An 18748-nucleotide genomic window follows, 5' to 3' on the forward strand; every position below is an offset into this window, starting at 1 on the left:
ATTTAGGTTTTTTTGTAATTTTTTTTTGGCATATCATATCATAGTTTATGAAAATATGAGCTCCACTTTATGTTTCTCATTGCGTGTGGAATTCCACAAAATAATTTTGTTTGGTTGGAAGATATTGCTTCTTACCAATAAGCCCGCCAATATACATTTTTTTCTGCACATGAAATTTAAATGAATAAATAATTTTTATAACAAATATAAATTAGTTGTGTTACGTATCACATTGATTCACTTTTGTATGAGACCTAAAATAATAGCGTGATCCGTATAGCATAAATAATAGCGATCATCCGTGAGTTTCGGTCCACCTGTTACTGGGACATAGCATCGCTTTACTGACAGGTCTTGTGTTCGCTAATAAATATGGTGTCTACTGATCATGTTTTCATTTTTTTATTCGTTTGAACTCGTTATTTAGACCACCAAAGTAGATCTCTTTCTCGGATGAAATATTTTATAAAGATTAATAATAGCACCCTGATGTGTTTGGCTATTTGTGTAAACGGTTGTACTTTGTACATACGTTTTTTTTAACACACAGTGCAATACGTCACTCAGCAACACTTGAATATTTATGAAACTTCATAATATTTTTAAAGTTCTTATGAATGTTGTAATTGAGGAGATACATGAATGTGGAAGAGGCGGGGAAGAAGCGAAATGGTTAGTTAGTTAGTTTATGAAAAGTTTTGTTAATATTAGTTGAGATTAACATTCGGTTTTTAATGAAAAGATATTCAAATATATTTATAAATTATTCTTCTTTTATCCCATATCCGTTCTCAATGGTGTATAGGGCACTGCTTTGTACAGCAGCGTGACAGAAAAGTGATCAGCTCTGAGATGCAGGTAACGATTCAGAGTAATATCAGATAAGTATTAGAATGAAAAATCACTTTAATTTTCTAAAATTATTTCAACCTCATCTGGAAATCGAACCAGCACGGCTGAGAGTGTTAACCACTTAATCACGAAGGGGAACATAAAAGAGATTATTTTTAAATAATCAAACCTGAAACTGCCTTTCTTAAAATATTAACAATTCGATGAATAAGCTACAATTTTATCAAATCTTTTTATAAAATAATCTTCCAGATTCAGCACATCCTTACTTCAAATTCAGCACGACTTTAATTAATGCGATGAAGAAATCCTAAATAAGTTAATAGAGAAGCTTATCAAATCGTTCACCTCATAAAGCGAGTAAATTTCCATTGCTCAATCATTGCAAATATGCAATTTCACAAGTGATGATACTCTTCCTTTGGCGAAGAATCCATGCATTGCACTTCACAGAATGCGCGAACTATAAAGCATATATTTCCATTTTGCGATTCGAATCAATATTCCGGTACTCCATGTTCATAACAAACGAATGGCATATCAAACGGTATCATCGAGTGCATATTCCAGCTAATGATGGTGCTTCTAACATAGTTCCCATGCTGCAACTCCACTCAAGTGTACCAAACACATAAAGTAATAAATAATACCTTGTATTTCAGATACTACGAAATGCCGTATACGAGAATTTTGGATATGAGGTTGGATGTACTTAACTGTATACATATTTATAACTCACTCAGTATTTTCATTAAAAGATATCGGATCTAAAGATTACTCTAGAAAAAAATTCATTTACATATACGTAAATTAACATAATCAACAAATAAAATAACAACTCAATATAAATGAAGAAGAATTTGAACGTCTGGGTATTTACAGAGCGTACCACCGGTTTAAGCTATGTACTGGTTAAAGCAACATTCCAGGTAGAATGGTGAAATTTACACAATGTATAAAGTGATCACTTAAGCCAGCCAGTCATAAATCATTTTGAAGGGAATTGTGGTCGGATAATACTCATGATTTAACACACACTAATAATTTCTACACGCTCCATATTATATTGTTTATAAAATAAGTATAGCTATTTCATATGGTAAATATTCTTAATTTTTTTTAGTTTTAGTTTGCCATTAATAAAAATCTTTAAAATTCATGTTGTTTTCCGAATTCACTTTCAATAACCCAAATTAAATATCGACCACTATTAATTAATGAGCTTTCACAACTTTTGGAAAAGCTAATTATATTTTAATTTATATATATATATATATATATATATATATATATATATATATATATATATATATATATATATATATATATATATATATATATATATATATATATATATATATATATGTTTATATATAAATATATATATATATATATACATATAAATATATATATATATATATATATATACATATATATATATATATATATATATATATATACATATATATATATATATATATATATATATATATATATATATATATATATATATATATATATATATATATATATATATATATATATATATATATATATATATATATATATATATATATATATATATATATATATATATATATATATATATATATATATATATATATATACATACACCTGGCCATATAGAAAGTATTCATTTTCATTCAGTATACGAGTACATTTATAAACCTCTCTAGTTTACAAGAAAAAAGATCAAATTAATTCAATATACTTCACATAATTTGTTTGTAAATCATTTTGAGGAGATACTTTAGAACATAAAAATCCACGAAGCGTTCATTGTCACAGAGAGCCATATCATAAAATTCCCCATGCGGTGCGGTGTATGGGAGATACAAGACATTCGCAGTTTGGTAGAACAGAAGGTGAGCTGATGATACTGTCTCTGGAGAATGATGAAGCAGGATGGCGGAGAGATAACATCTCAAGGTCAGCGGTCAGGAGACAGCAGGCCAGTTTGCACAACCCCATGATAACAGTTATTAAGTTTTCTGGAAACAACCCCGAGATCTCTCGTAAAAAGGAATGTCACAGAAATTCAATGTGAGATTTAAAAAAACCTAGTTGGAAAAGCTCTTTTTATATTGTTTGAAACCATTTTTATTGAGTAACTAGTCTAAGTATTTGAAGGTGTTGCAAATACAATATAAAATGCAATTTTGAGTACATTAACGCTTATCAAGTACACAAATGTCATAGCTTAATTTATCATTTATTTTTTTTGATAAAATATGCAATACATAAGAAAGATTTTAGAAAATATTTTTTGTGCTTATTATATTTAATTTGCTTTGTCTTCTTTCATGTCACTTTAGAGTGATTTTTCAATATGTGACTAAATGATTATAAATTTTAATAAAATTTGAATACATTATGCATTAAAACATGCATAATACGTACAGATTTAACAAATACTTAAAATGGTGTTTATTCAAGTATTCCACTAAAAACAGAAACTAGTATTTATTCAGAAAGACTATTTTTTTTAACGATATTATAACACACGAGTATTATTTACGAGGTCAGAAGGATGAAAAGGTTTTTTTAAATGCGATTTATTAATATTAAATGTTTCATGTTACAATAAACAATTGACAGACTAGAAAGTAAAAACAAACATAAGTTATGATAATAATAAAAAATAGTTACAAACCCTATTTAAAATGCTAATAATGAAAAGCATACAGAAACAAACATATTTGAACTTCTAATTCAAAATATACTGATTATTTTGGTCCATACATTCTACGAAATTTTTAATTCTTGAAAACTTTATATAGTACTGTCATAGAGCATATACGAGTATTAATACTGAGTGTGTCTAGTTGATTTTAATGTAATTATGAAGTTTTATTTCATAATAAACCATTTATCAAATGTATTCCGTTTTTAAAAAAATTCTCCATTTCTCAGTTTCATCATTTTTTTTTATTTTATATAACAGTCTTTTCTAAGCTATAACGTTATTTTATTAGCAGACCCATGAGGTATTTTAGTGCAAGTGTTAACAATACATTTCCGAAGAAAGCGAGCTCCAACATCGCACGTTCATCAGAACTTAAACGGATTGAATGTGAACAATTGTTTATAAGTTTTATGTTTCATCGAATCATTATGAAAGCCCAAATGTAACCGTACTTTCATTTGTGATCACAGATAATAAAACCTTTCAACATAAAATATTACGTGATATATTGGATTACGATTAAAGAGAAAAAGCGTGTGAAATATTTATTTGAGTGGTGTTAAATTTATATTGTATCGAAAATTCATTTGCGTACCATTGTTAACAGATATCTTCTTATTGCATGTAAATTAATAGCCATTTTTGAGATAATGTAACTGTGAAAATTCCGTATAAATCTTAGTAAACGAAAATTCTGCGATTAATTTCAAATTTGTATTTTTTACAAAATCTTACTGTTTTAATCACATAATGGCAAAATAAATATAGTTTTTTAATAAAGAGATCAATAAAAAAGTACATAAAGAAATCTGTATAAAAATGCACTTTATTTGGGCCATATTTTCATTAGAAAATAAAAAGTTTACTCCAAATGCATCTAGTTCACAGAATCTGATCGAATTGGAACTATCACAAAAGACTCATGAAGAAGTTCATTTTTTATTTTTAAAAAAATAGGGATGGAACTGGTGGTAGTGGGAACTATTCGTTTGAATATTTTTTTTCATTATTCTGTTGGGTTATGGTCACATTATTAGTATCGCAAAGTCATGTTAAAGTTTCTGAGTTCGAACTCACTCTTCCATAAATTATACCTACTTTTAACAACGAACTACTAAGGCCAATGAAAATAGAACGAAATTAAAGTATTTATGTATAAAATAAACACACAAATACAATATTTCACTTAATAATGATGATTTGGTAATGATCATTTCCTTTTAGTGAATTTGCTAAATATCCATTTACTAAAGATTTGGAATAAGATTGTTCTTAACTAATATTTACACATTAATATCCACAGCGGATTTGAAATAAAAATGTACTTAATTAACATTTACACATCCATAGTAGATTTGGAATAAAATTGTACTTAACTAACATTTACACACAAATATCCAAAGTAGTATATCCGTTATCCATCCGGCATAGGTAGTCTTCCGTGTTCCAGCTAATAGAGCACGTTGCAGAATGGTCTGTCAATTTAAATACGCCGGAGGTGAAATGATGGTGCACACGCGCAGGGTTAACACGGTGGTTCCATTGCCCGCACGGAACAAGAACATCGTTAGAAAAATATTAGAATATCACGCTTCCTGACAGCAATAAAAAATACTGTTACTCTATGATATATATTTTTATACATTAATTATGAGACCTGTAATAAAAACATCATACTTAAATTATATCGTTAGATTTATTTATGGCACTGAAGTAGCGTGCCAAACTTCATAAGTTCACGGATGTATTATTTACGATCACTGCTTCGCTTTATTCGTAATAAGTATACTCATACAAAAGAATTTGCGAAAGGGTGCGTTTTGCGCTCACTTATTGAGTACAATTGACAAATAATTTAATAATTGGATCTGATCTCGTTGGTCTCATTGAATCTCAAGTCAAATTTTAATAAATAAATTTAAACGTAGGGTAAAATACTAAATTTATGTGGGTGAAATAAAAATAAAATACCGTGAATGATTTGAGATTAATAAGAAAAAAACATTACATAGAACTGGTCACTAAAATTTATAAATAACTCCTTATTTTATTCAGATCACAAAATTTCAATTTATTTCGAAAATAAAGCATTCGATTTTTTCCAGTCTTTTATTATTTTTTTGTGAATAAATGGTTATTCAGTAAGCATTCTTCTTTGTGTAGACCTTATGGTATGTTTTAAAGAGGGATTAGCATCCTGCCATATCGATTCCTAGCTGTCAATCCAACTCTTTGGTGGTCTGGTCGGGAGTCGTCTACCTTAGGGTTAAGGTGCCATAAGTTAATATTCCAACATATAAATCAGAATATGGATTTTTTAATGATCCGGCGCTATTTTCAAAAATACAGGAATATTTCGCAATAAAACATTATTATTTGCTGAATCCATATGCATAAATCATACAGATAAATATTTGCTTCCGATATCTTAAGTCAACAAGTTCGGATTCGTTTTTTTTATCGATGGTTAGAATTAAGAATCTGGGGTAGATTACGCAAGTACCAAGCGCTCCTCTCTAATCAGCACGATGCATATCAGATGGGGTCACGACCCCTGGCCGCTCCACGGCCTGTCCTGACCGGGCACTTAGGCACCGGCACTGCGCACCTAGCTCCGGCACTGCCTGGGGCGCCCTCCACCGCGTCAGTGAGCAGAGCAAAGCTCTGTGGATAATAACTAGACTAGCTTGAATCTAGGTACCATCAGCATAACAGTTTTTAAAAAATAGATTATTTCGAGAAAAAATATTTCTGCAGTAGGTAAATTTTTGCCTTAAAAAAGAGGTTAACTAGATTAGCTGAAATCAAGGTAGGCACTAACAGCAATAGATATATGTTTTTTTTATATATATTTTATTCAGGAATAATGTTTCTGAAGTAAATATTTTCTCTTTAAAAAAAGGTAAAACATCACTTCCGAATAGAAGTTAGCGTTTGAAATACGTATGTAAATATCTTTTGCTCTATTCACTTGATTTTTTTTCTTATGGTTATCTAACTATTTGTCAAAATATTTGTAGGACATTTTAAATATTAACAGCTAAAATATAATTTTTGCAACAAAATGAAAGTATTTTTTTTAGTGGAAAGGTTTTTCCTTCAGTGAAAGACATTTATTTATTTTTTATTTAATTTTCGTCGTACATATATGTAATTAAAAATGCAAAAATGTACCCTCACTAGGTTTTCCCGTGTCTAGAAAAAATTTTACAATACTTTAATACAATAATTTTACGACATTTTGTAAAACCATACGGAAAATTGTGTGTGACATGCAATCGAATAAGACATGGCCTTAAAGTGAGCAAAAATATACCACACATTTTTACATTTAAGCATTGAATTTTTCTGTGTGAACAGTGAAATAGCCACAAATATGGGAAATAAGAAAAAGGAAATATAAAGTAACAAAATTAATGTGATCTTCTTGTTTCCATGTAAACCAATCTTAAAATATCTGGCAAATGATGTAAAATATAAATATTAAACCCATTTGAGAGTTGTAGAACCATGATATGGTAGTATATCCATGCCGTACAAGTGTTTTGAACAGAAAGGAACATGGCAGTGGGAATTCGTAATGCCGGAGCAAACAGAACACAACAAAGCATCTTTAATTACCGATGCCCATCTCAGTGGTGAATCTATAGACCTGAATTGTCAGAGCAGATCACGATCCGGGGCACGCATTCATCTTATTCACACGGCATGAGAACATCACTACGGCCGGACTGGATACTGGAGATCGAGTAGTTAACACTATAGTACCATAGAACTAGTATTAGACATTTAAAAAATAGATTTATATTATCCACTGACACTTCGTGATGGAATTGCATTTTTAATTTATTATTAGATTAAAACCAATATTTTTAGCTTTTCCACTTTTTTATTAGACCAGCGACCGGGTTTCGTCGTTACCGACATCACCAGTCTGATGATGTCGGTAACGACGAAACCCGGTCGCTGGTCTAATAAAAAAGTGGAAAAGCTAAAAATATTGGTTTTAATCTAATAATAAATTTAAAAAATAGAAAAGAGGAATCGAATGTTTGAAACTGGATTTTTTACTTATATGATATTTGATAACCCACAACTTAATTTTCTTTTAAGCCAGGTAAATTAAGTAAAACATTAATTAAAAATGGATAGATTTTACCACAATGTGACTGCCGAATCAATTAATGAAAACATTTAACGTAATTGATTTTTATTCTTAAAAAGCCCTTTTTGTATTGAAAAAAACAAGTTTCTCTTCGAAATAAATATATGGGTTTGAAAAGATAAGAGTTATTGAAAGTTATACAGTTTAAAAAAGAACAACCAAAAAAATCTATATATTTCCAAAATAAAGTTAATTTACAATATTATATGTTTTTTAACTCTACCGCGTTCTGAATTTGAAGTGTGCGAATTCCTCCTTAAGTACGGGGGACGCATTCATCTTATTCACTACTGCCGGAAAATATCACTACTGCCGGACTATAGACTGGAAATCGAGTATTTAATACTATGGTACCTACCAAGTATTAGACATTTTAAAAATACAAAATAGGAATCGAATTTTTAAAACTGCACTTTTTACTATTCTATTCCCACTCACGAAACGTTACAAAAATCAAAATAATAAGGAAAAAAATATCAACGAACGACGCGTCCTACCTTTGTGTAAATTTTCGAGCGTACGGGGTAACGTCAATAGTAAAATATTGAAGGAAAATATTTGAAGGATATTATTCTAAATTTTCACCAACCTTTAACTCTTTTATTTTTATATGCAAATTTATTTGTATACATGTGAATATAGGTATGTATATATATGTGTATACATGTATATTAATATATGTAATGCATAAAAGTTCCTCAGGTTAACCAAAAACGCATATCATTAAAATATTGTGTAGTTGTAAAAATGTGAATAGTGCTATGGTAGTGACATGTAGTAAGTATTGTTTGCATCCTGGCGCAGTGATTTTCCTGACAAAGAGACGGGTATGTCTCAAAACCGGTAGAAAAAAACATCGGTATCATAAATCAACATTGCTAACATTTTTTTGAAAAAAATTGCATGGAATAAAAATAAATAAGTAAAATATTTCCTTCAATTGTATTTTATTTTTAGTTCATTACAAAACGGAGGTACTTGTAGATATGTGTTACATTTACTAGCAAATGAAATATCCAGGTAGTCTAGGGAAAATTTCCCAATAGGCGCATGGTTACAGCAAAAGCGATGTAGCGTACTAAAAATCCAATTATACCATGAAAACTGAAATACGAAGCAATCAACAATGTTAATTACTCCAATACATCTCGTACAGGACCAGAGCTAGAGTTATGTCCGTCTTGTAGTTTGCAATTGTCGCGCGTTCTGCAATCAACGTAGAAATTTACAATAATTTGCACAAATCTCCATATTCATAGTCGTATACATGTTTATATCAAAGAACCCCTAATATTATATTTGTTTAACAAATACTTACCTAATTGTTTTTAGTTGACTAACATTTCAAATTGTTATGAATCCAAAATATTTATTGTAATCTATTTTTACAAATGTTTCAAAACTACATATTATTTATACCTCTGTATGACTTTGCCATGTTAGATCTAAATATATATATTTATATATATATGTATATATATATATTTATATATATATATATATATATATATATATATATATATATATATATATATATATATATATATATATATATATATATATATATATATATATATATATTTATATATATACATATATATATATATATATATATATATATATATATATATATATATATATATATATATATATATATATATATATATATATATATATATATATATATATATATATATATGTATATATATAAAAATATAAATATATATATATATATATATATAAATCCCCTCAACCGAAGAAAATTAGGAGCAACATAGAAAAATCGATAGAAGAAAATTCGTATGTCTCTAAAATTAAAAATACACACGATAAAACATTAACTGGACAAAAAACACCTCTCCCTCATAAGGATTTTGAATTGGGGGACGGTTGTTCATTTAACAATGGAATAAAGCAGTCGAGGGCAGCCATAGTTCTTAGCCCGGCTCGACTCAAACAAAGCTGTAAATCCCAACCCGAGACGCCGGAACGTAAATTAATAAAGCGCCACGCGCACAATTCGAATAACATATTTTAGAATAGAGACTGAAGACAGTTTTTCTATTTGAGTTTAAAAGAAATTGTATTCACACAATTTTAATACATATTTACAAAAAATTAACATTTATTTTTTATTCAGTTAAAAAATTTTTTTCAAACATTGTATATTTTATATTTTTTTCATATGGTATTGACAAGATTTAAAATAATATTATTTCTTAATAGTGGTCCCATGTTAGATTTTCAATGGTTTTATATTTTTTTTTCAGTCTAATATTATCTGAATATCACTATTGGTATAATTAATATGCAGGTACCTAAAGGGCAAAACTGATCACATTGTCTTCATGTAATTTCTGGGTTTCTGGGTTCAGGCCCACACTAACACAACTTGATTCCTATGTTTAATAACAGATCTCCTAGGTCAAAGTAAATATGCAGTATGAAATCGAACTATTCATGTTTACAATAATACACAAATATAATATTTATCTTTTTGAATATTGAAAGCATTAACTTTGTGGATCATCTTGATATATTATTTCGAGAAATAATATAATATTTATCTGTTCTGATCCACTCACATGTGAGTGGATTAGAACACAAAGTATTTTTATTTCTCGAAATAATATAATATTTATCTTTTAAAAGTATATAAATTATCAAATGAGTTCTAGTTTAATACTACTAGATATGTAGTGCTCTTTGCTCCATTCTGAGCAGATAAAGGTTGCAAGAAGAAGAAGATCTTAAATACTCAAAATATATTTTAAGTATTCTTCAATTTGTATAAAGGCTGCATAAAAAGAAGTTTATATGGATGGACAAATGTATAAAATACCATATCGATTAGTTGTAAAATACATCTACCAAAAATAAACAATTCAAATTTGAAACACAAAACAACGGTTGCTGAAGTCATAATTCGTTTGTAAGCATTTTGTTTTGTTTATCATTTCGAAACACGCGAAAGAAACATAAAAACCGTCGAGTGGGAAGGAATCAAGAACAATCACACCTGACGATACTTGCGCATGCGTAGGAATCACTGTAAGCAATTTGTTTTTTTCTTAATTGTTTTAGACACAATAATGCCAGAATAGTGAGCAGTGATGGATAGAGGACTGCCTTTATATAGTATCATTACGCGATCACGAAATAAAAAGATACGTCTTCGCCAACAGAGAGAAAACAACCACACAGAACTAACGCGGCCACTCAGAAGCCACAGCGTAAAAAAGCTCAGATCATCATAACTTAAAGATGAACACCGTGTATATTTTTCATATTACTTTTTGTCATCGTGGTCGCTTTTATAATGTGTGAATAAAGACTATAGATGTGGAAAAGTCCTCGTGTGACTGATGAGATATTTCACCTCCCAATTTCTATAGAATACATCCTAACTGCATGTAGGTGTTTATTATACACTTGGGTTAGTATAAAAATAAATAAATGATGTCAAATAAATGCATTACGCTTTCTCGACATTTAGGCGTACATTTATAAGACAACGTCAGTTTGTCAGAGGCGTCGTGTTTTTGTAATACAATTCAAAATATTTTAACGAATATACCAGATGAACCATTTGCCCTTAGTACATAAAAACTCAATATCATCATATTACCAGCAAAAAAAAACATATTTATGAATTTTAAAACTATGTTAAGAAAACTTAAACATATCGTTGTTAACTCGAAAATATGGCAAAATACACTCAGTTGTTTGAAATGTTATATTTATGTGGTTTTAAAAGTAAATTCAAATATAAATTTAATAGGGGGTATTTTATTCAGGCTAATAAGTTCAAATAACAGGGATTATTCAAACATGGATTTTGGTAGAACATTATTTATTTTAACAGAACAGGGATTATTCAAACGGATTTTTCAAAGATCGTTTTTTGCCAGTATACCCACGATATGTTCCCTTTAGTATTCAATATAGTTTTAATTTTTGCAAAAATATAGCTTTGTTTGGACAACTGTAAACAGCGATCAGACAGCGATTCAAAAAAATATTTTATCGTTAACCAAAATACAATGAAACTTTAATATTAAAAAAAAATACCAATTATTCAGAAATGTTTCTCCCGTTTGACTCATAAAGCTCTATTTTCTCCCATACGCATTCTCCAAACCCGAGAAAAAATATTGTAAAATATATTGTGGGGTGAATAGATGAGCTCCATTTCGGAATTAATGGTTTCGCGAATGAGCTTTACATCCAACTGTGGGCGACAAAGCCGCGGTAATATATTTTTCCCTAAGATACTTGTTACTTCATTGTTACAAGCTTCAAGTTATGAGGAATAGCTCCCCGGATGGCGGCCGAACAGCGGGCACAGGTTACTGTTATTGATGGCAGAACTTAACGTACATGTTACATGATTATGCACGTTACTATTCATTCAACCTTTGGAAGTTTCAATTTATATACTCGTGTGGTACCCATCTACTACGATGAACATCACCAAATGTTAGTTTTACAAAGAAAAAACTTAATTTGAAACATGTATTTATAAATAAATATATACATATTTATATTGTTAATATTTAAAGCATTTACTTTGTTCATAGTATTTTTTTTTTACAAAAACGTTAGTAATGTTAATATGTGGCCATTCACTGGTGAGTGGTTATATACTAACATTACTGAAAAATATATAAAATAGTAGGTAAATTTATTCATATTTGAATATTGAAAAATGGATTTAAAAGATTTCATTTGTGCAACAAACAATAGTATTAAAAGAATACACGACATCTTCATCCAATTTCGAATTTGACATCTCCAATTGTTTACACAGTTATACAACCAAATAAAAATGTTACGAACAAAACAATGAAACATGTTTTAATTCACTTTTAAAATCTTTTTATTCATGTGTAAGAGTACTTCTCTCGACTACCGTTCTGGAGGTCCCGGGTTCGATTTACAGGAGGGGGGGTCAAATATAAATATACTCACTCTAATATTTATTTAACATTATCTGAAGCGGAGGGCTGATCACCTGTCCTTATTGTGTTAACGATCAATATAACACTTCGTTTACATGATGCAGTGTCTTATACCAGTACCATTGGGGTGTTGATAAGGGTTAGAAGAAGAAGATCTATATAGATAGGTACGATCATATTATATCACCTAACTATCCCATAGTTTCTGTCTTCTCCCTTAGTTTTTCCCTCTTTATTATATATAATCTTTCCGTTTTTACCTCGTTCCTTAAACACCCTTTTTCCTTTGCCCTCCTTATTATCATCTTTTGTAATTTATGTTTTTTCATATGTTAATTAATAATTTATGTTTTTTTAATGTTCAAGTACTTTCTACCCTCTGATTGTAAATAGCTATATATGGTATCAAACGTTTTGATCAATATAACTGGTCTGTTTTTGGTTGGTTGGAAGATATTTCTTTTTAGCAATAAGCCCGCCAATGTACTTTTCTATTTTCTGTACATGCAGTTTAAATAAATAAATAAATATTAAAGCAGCTGTAATGTTCAAAAATGGCATCCTTATTTGAAGATAAGCAATTAACGTCAGTAAGAGAAGAAACATAATTCAGCCGATTCATGAGTTATGAATATACGGAACACGTACCCATGATCCAATGAACTTCCTACCCTCCGTGGCAAGGAGCAATATCCTCGGAACCACTGCAGCATCAGCGACCCCCAGGGCTTAACGAATCATTCACTCCCTAATATGGTTCATGCGCAGAGCACGATCCTGTATCCCTGGGTTCAGCTAGCACCAATCTCACACTTCACGACGCAGCGTGCTTTATTATAATACGGCATCACGAGGGAAGGTTAATATTATTAAAACAAGATAATCAAAACGTGTGCAACACATTGGGAAAATCTCCACTGGGCTGTTCAAATTATTTCGCCATTTCTCTTATTCATAATTTTATAATTTTCTATCATTCATGGTGTCAAAGCTTTTTTATTATTTGGAGCTAAGTACATTTAATTTTAATGCCACAGATGTCTTTAATCATCTTTAATATTTTCAAGATCAGTAGATAGTAGAGACCGTAGGTAATTTTTTTTCTTACATGACATTTCTAGTGTTACTTTCGACCAAAATAATCATTTCATTAATTGGCAGTCACTTTGTGGTAATTTCTGTCCATTTTTAATTAATGTTTTACTTAGTAAATACCACTATTTCTTAAAATCTTCTTTGACACGTGTTTCGATGCATTCCGCATCATTTTCAAAGACTGTATTACGTTGTTTTATATATGGTGCGGAATGCATCGAAACACGTGTCTCAGAAGATTTTTAGAAATAGAAGTTTTTACAAAGTAAAACATTATTAAATAATATTATCCGTAAAAATCTTTGTTTTTAAACTTTTACACAGATTTTCTCGTTACTATAGAAGGTATCTAGCAAAAAATCGGACGTCTTAATTTGGTTCAAACTATGAATACGGTAAAGTAATACATGGTGAAGTGCTTTGACCCTATGTTATTTAAGACTATGGTCTTCACATCTCAATTTTCTTTAATTGAATGTGAAAGAGGAGAAGATTATGTGCAAAGACAGATTGATGTGGTGTTTTATTCTCTCTGCCTACTCCTGCGGGGTTATTACTTTTTTTGTCATTATTGTCTACATATTATTTTTTGACATCTCATCAAAGATGAAGAACAATATGGATGTCTGGGAATTTAGGGGGCTGACGACCGTCATAGGCTGGTTTAAGTGATCACTTTACACACGTGTAACATTCACCAATTTTGTCTATTATTGACAACCACACTACTGAAATTTTTGGAAGTTCTACATATATATATATGAAACAATTTTTGAAACATTGTTTTTGAATCACTAGAACTTCACTAGAGACATCTACTGGTGAGATGAAAAGAAGCTTTTTATTGTGTAGAAACTCTTTTATTATAAAATGAAAAATAACTCCTATAATTGGAGATAATCCAGATTTGTAAACAAGTATTTGGACACACTCAAAATGTTGTAAATTATTGTCTACGTCTTCTAATAGTCTTCTTCGTCATTTATTTCCATCAAAGGCATGTCTGGCGTTTGTGATAGAGCTTTATTTTACTATTTTTTCCCTTTTTTCCTATTAATATTTTCTTTTGAGCAACTGAACATTAGGTAAAAGAACAACAAAAAAACATTAAAATTAAAAAAAAATCGTTAAGATTAAAAAAAAAATGAAAATTTTAACGTTAATAACAAAAGGTAATACCGGACTTGAGTATTTCATTTAGCAATGGGTGTATTTTTAGTGATGACCAATGGTTCATGATAATTGAAATAACTGTACGAATATATGAAAGTACGTAAAATTTCTCCACTTCGCTTTTGTGTACAAAAAATAGACATCGTTAAATATGGAACAACTGAATATATATTTTATTTTCTAATTTCAAGGCTTAACTGGTGTTGCTATTAAAATCATGTTTGTTTATTGAGATAATAATTCATGGTGTATTAGGCCACGCAATGATATGTTCTCTTAATAGGTGCATTGTGTAGGTGAACTAAAGTGTTGTCATGTTTAACGAATTCAAGTTTTCTAACATTGTGTTGAATTGAAAAAAACAAGTGGCTACAGATACTGATTAATTGGGAGTGTTACATAAAGTACTATTTACTTTTTGTTTTTAAAGCGCGTTAAAGCTTTGATTGTATAAATACTTCCTTTTTCATTGTATTCCTTAAAAAATAAATGCATAAAAGAACCTTTCTCTATTAAAAGGGATTCCTCGCGATTATTATAAAAAATTGAAAATGATATAATTACTTACATTATTAATAATATTATTATTTGAACACATAAATAAATTATTTTATAAGTTATGTCATTTATAGTTATATTTATATACGTCAGATTTTTTATTTGACGGTTAAAGAAATGTGAAATAAGGTTTTACAGAGGTTGTTTAAAATATACACAAATATGACAAGTTACATAGAAAATTACCTATGTAATTTTAATATAAAGAAATATATTTTTTAACACAAACAAAATTATTTTTTGATAGAGCATCGCTTTTATGTCATTCATTTAAAACATGTCATTGTTGTGTAAATTTTTGCAAATCTAGATAATATCACGACATTTTCAGGATATAAAAAGATATTTTCATTCAAATTGGAATGTAAAAGTGTTCTGTATGCTTTTCTGCTAGGATTGAGTTATCAATCTAAGCTTAAAAAACTAAGCTAAGATAGGGGTAAGATAAAAATCTAAGCTAGATATCACTGAGTACCAATTGTGAGTAATTCTGTTCATAAAATATATTTTATAACATCAATTATTTATTTTATTTATTGTTTCGGCATTAACTTTGTGGTAAGACATGTTACAATGATTAAAGAAAATACTTCGTTTTTTACCACTTGAGTAAAAAACGAAGTGTTTTCTTTAATCATCAATTATTTAGACTAATAATAAAATTAATGTATCTTACTGTCAAAATTTTGTTAAATAAAACGAATTGCGTTGAGTTGAATTCTTCTGTTTTGGCAAATGGGTCCTGAGTGCTGGTAATTTACTAGGTAAAATAAATTTTTAAGGTTGGGGCGCAGTGTGTTAATATCCGTTATAATATATTTGTTTACTTGCAGTTTTTGTAAACTAGTAAAACTATTGTATTATTATCACGGAATACATAATTGACTATATTTTTGTATACTTTGTGAAGAATTTATATAAATTTAATTCATAATAACATGATAGGGTAAACAATTTTTAAAATAAACATTAATGTCTATCGTGGAAGCGTTTTCAATAAAAAAAAAACAAAAAGCTTTCAAGGCATGAAAAAAACATTAAGGTCTTGATATTTTGACTGCCTTAAAACTGGAAAAACTAAAGATTTAACCAACACATATTTTCAACCTAACCTGTCTTAATTAAAGTATCATATGATCATGAACCTTAAAAAAAAATGTTCATCTGTCTTTGTGATACGAAAAAATATTATTAATTTAAATGATACACGAGAGTATTGAATTAAATCTGAACATAGACACTGTTTTTTTGTTATAATTATACCTAAGTGATTTTTTTATGTAATTTATTCAATAACCGACTAATATACACCTTGCGTGCAATATAATATTATTTTCCTGTTTTTTTCCCTATGTGGCCATTGGCGTGACGTGATTTCAGACCCTCGAGCAATCAATGTAAACAAATTGTTACAAATTCACTTACCTTGTTTTTTTTACCGTTTCGACATCATAGAAAATCCGGAATGTGCACATATTATATCGTAAATAGTATGACAATTACCCTTTTTTAGGCAATTATCTTCACTTTTACTCTAGCCAACTATGTACATAAGTATATCAAAGAATGTATAATTGTTTTAAAACACGTTAGAAATTAAGTTTATACAGAAATTTTTGAAAGAGTTATATTTTTACGCAAATCATATTAATTTAATTTAATATCATATTTATTTTATTTTAATGACCTGACGATGGAATGATTTTCCGGAACCAGTAGGTAACAAATAAGTGTTTATAAAAGTGTATTATACAAAGTAAACAATGGATGAAAGGAGAGTGTTTTATTAGCATACCACAAAATTATCAATGCTTTTAATATACAAAATATAAATACTATATTCTTAGAAATAATTATAAGTTATGTTTATTAAAATACAGAATAAGTAAAGTTTGATAAAAAAATAAAATTTAATCAAGAATAAAATAAGATTAAGCATATAAAATATAAAGCCTACCTATTGCCTTCAATCTGTACCTTTGATGCCTATTTCTAATATATTTATACAATAATAAAAGAAAAATATAATTTTCTTATTACCCTTTTCCACACCTAATGGTGCATAGGGCACTACATCACATAAAAGCAGGGTTTTCTTAATCCTAACCACGCGAAGGTAAGGTGATAAGCCCCGCACTTCAGGTACCTGTCCAGGGTAATATTAAATCAATATTAGAGTGAAAAATTTCATACATTTATTTGACCCATGCCCTAGAAATCGAACCCAGGACCACCAGTACGGTAGTCGAGCGTGCTGACCATTACGCAATGGAAGTGGAAAACTAAAATATATTTAAAAAAAATATATATGCATTCTTTTAGGAAAAAATACTTTAAAGATAAGTTATTAATTTCAGTCTACACATTTACCAAATCCATGAGCAAATGTCAATTCTAACAACAACAAAAACCTCCTCAGTTGGATGCACAAAGTTTTTAAACACGTGCAATAAATATTGCAGTAAACATGTAAAAGGAATTAAGTGCATTTGAAAATAATACGTCCTCTAAATACTTGATAATACCTAGTATTTTACCATAACAATCTTTATCTAAAATATTTGATTTGTACCTAATCAACGTTTATAAGAACTCAATAAACATTTTAATAACCTTTTTTATTATTTTTTACAGCTATAGTTAGGTACTCTAGAGGTGTATCCTAGAGGCAAATGTACGGAAGCGGCATACTGCAGTTACGCCAGTGGGTTAATAACGAACATAATGAGAGGTAAGAAGCGGTCAAGTGAACGGGTTTAATCGTGGCACGGGCGCACTATAAAGTTAGGCCATTTAGATACAGGCGTCAGATAAGGGAAGGCAATGACAAGAGATAAGATGTGATCTGAGACCATCACGAGGTACTGCAGCCCAACAGCTAACATCCCGGTTACTCGGCGACGAGATGAAGCCATACTTTGTAGTTTATGCTCTTCAGTTTTAATTTGTTACACCAGGTGTCGTGGATATTTCATTCGACAACTCCTTTGTGCGGTCACGGACCCGACACTCATTAGGCCCTAATAATTATGTATTTAATTAATACAGTGGGTTACGTAAACATAACACTTAACTTTATTTTATAATATTATTATTACGGTTTTTATTGAATACGGTATTTGCACGAGAAAGCATTTTTTTGCAGTAGTTTAATTATTTATTAAAGGTGTCATTAATATTTCATTCGACCACACCATTGTAAGGTTAAAGATGCGATATTCATTAGGCCCTGCTAAA

This window comes from Brachycentrus maculatus, unplaced genomic scaffold (assembly GCF_059751285.1).
Source record: "Brachycentrus maculatus isolate JH-2025_06_01 unplaced genomic scaffold, ASM5975128v1 h1tg000445l, whole genome shotgun sequence".
NCBI lineage: Eukaryota > Metazoa > Arthropoda > Insecta > Trichoptera > Brachycentridae > Brachycentrus > Brachycentrus maculatus.